At 45.3% G+C, this 2500-nt stretch overlaps 1 protein-coding gene across 2 annotated transcripts in view; it reads left to right on the top strand.

Annotated features, from left to right (window-relative positions):
• LOC143027575 (uncharacterized) overlaps positions 1-2500 on the top strand; it is a 62023-nt gene that overhangs the window by 49734 nt on the left and 9789 nt on the right. The window lies entirely within an intron of this gene.

Here is a 2500-nt window from a genome sequence, read left to right as displayed (position 1 = left end):
TGCTGAAGAGGACTACAGATAGTAGTCGAAATATACAGTTTCCCTGTACTTCCGTTATCATTTCTCCGATAGTGGGTTTATAGTGAACATTTACAAATGTGTTATAACATACCAATTTCCAATATATATATATATATATATATATATATATATATATATAAATATATATATACATATATATATATATATATATATATATATATATATATATATATATATACATATATATATACATATATATATATATATACACTATGCATATGTGTATACACACAAACATGGAAAGTGCATATCGTTGAAACATTGTTTTACATTGGTCTATGTAGTGTGCTGCTTCTATCTCCACCCTCCTTCTCCTTCTCTCTACTCCTCTCTCCCTTCCATTCACGTGACCTGCCTCTCATGACCCCATTGGCTCTCGCGTGCTAAAAGGCGTGGCGCTTGCTCCTCAGGATGGAATCTGAGATATTGTATGGTAAGGCGCGTGCGCACGATTCACAATGTTCCTGCATCACGTGTCGAATACGTGATCAGCTGATATTACCCTCATTGATGAGAGCTCTATACACATAATACTTTGATCTCGCATACACACACACACATGCACATCCGTGGCTCTGTGGAGTTCTCGCCTGCCACTACGGCTGTCAAGGTTCAAATCCCGCCCAGGGATGAAATAATTTCACTATCGTTGCGCTGCGGATCGTTACTCCAACTCTTGTGGGCAGGGAGTTGGGGGTAAGTGTGTGTGTAAGGTCACAGCACTATCCATAGATCGGTCATATTATATGAGCTCTGAGCTCTCTTCCGGAAGGGAAAATAGCCGTCGATCACGAGTGCAACACGTGCTCCAAGACCATGGTGAATCACAAACACACACACACACACACACACACACACACACACACACACACACACACACACACACACACACACACACACACACACACACACACACACACACACACACACACACACACACACACACACACACACACACACACACACACACACACACACACACACACACACACACACACACACACACACACACACACACACACACACACACACACACACACACACACACACACACACACACACACACACACACACACACACACAAAGCTGGTCCGGGTTCGAATCCCGCCCAGGGATGAAATAATTTCACTATTGCTGCGCTGCGAGTCGTTACTCCAGCTCTCGTGAGCGGGGAATTGGAGGTGTGTGTGCGTGTAAGGGCACAGCATTACCCATAGATCGGTCATATGTGAGCTCTGAGCTCTTTTTCGGAATGAAATAGCTGTTGATCACGAGTCCAACACGTGATCCAACATTTCCGTCAATGCGTTACCGATTTTAATTTCCTTAGAGCGGTGCGGTTTACTGTGTATATGTATATACACATACGCAGTATGTATACGCAGATTTTCCGGTAACGCACTACCTGTCCGTCGGTAATGCACTACAAGTCCAGCGGTAACGCACTACCTGTTCAGCGGTAACGCACTACCTGTTCAGCGGTAACGCGCCCAACTCTGCAAACACGATCCTCTTGCTTAAAGTGTGCAAAGTGCTGGTATGGTTTTCAGGTTAGGGTGGGAGGGAAGAGTCGTGAGCTCTCAACACTAACCACTACAGTAAGGAGCTATGTTCGCGTCTGTGTGTGTCTGTTCAATAACCTTGACTGATTGAGATCACGCTCCATCACGTATGTTTTTCGTTTGACACGAAACAAAGTCCTATGGGCGACAGATTCAGTTGTGTGAACGATTCTGTTCATCCGCGAACGCTTCACACTGATGGATTTCAATATATTGTTACTATTCGCTTTTGTCTCGCTCTCTGCAGTATCAACTATGGATAAAAAATGGTCTTATCAAAGACAATGTGTGTCGTGGCTTCCCCATTCAGCCGTGCTTGATAGAACTATTTTCCAATCGAGAACGAAAAGCCCGCGTACATGTGTGTATGTGTGTATGTGTGTGTGTGTGTGTGTGTGTGTGTGTGTGTGTGTGTGTATGTGTGTGTGTGTGTGTGTATGTGTGTGTGTGTGTGTGTGTGTGTGTGTGTGTGTGTGTGTGTGTGTGTGTGTGTGTGTGTGTGTGTGTGTGTGTGTGTGTGTGTGTGTGTGTGTGTGTGTGTGTGTGTGTGTGTCCTCATGGACACCCTCACCATAACCCTCACCCTAATCTTCACCCTCACCCTCACCCTCACTTTCACTATCACTTTCACTCTCACTCTCATCTTCACCATCACCATCACCCTCACCCTCACCCTCATCCTCACCCCCACCCTCATCCTCATTCATCTTCACCTTCACCATCATCCTCTTCCTCATCCTAATCCTCAGCCTCATCCTTATCTTCATCCTCATTCTCATCCTCATCCTCATCCACATCCTCATCCTCACCCTCACCCTCACCCTCACCCTCACCCTCACCCTCACCCTCATCCTCACCTTCACTCTCACTCTCACTCTCACTCTCACTCTCTAACT

This window comes from Oratosquilla oratoria, chromosome 8 (genome assembly GCF_046742065.1).
Source record: "Oratosquilla oratoria isolate Oo_2021 chromosome 8, ASM4674206v1, whole genome shotgun sequence".
Classification (NCBI taxonomy): domain Eukaryota; kingdom Metazoa; phylum Arthropoda; class Malacostraca; order Stomatopoda; family Squillidae; genus Oratosquilla; species Oratosquilla oratoria.
The sequence above is the reverse complement of the archived record's forward strand: the minus strand, read 5'-3'. Positions and strand labels throughout refer to the sequence as shown.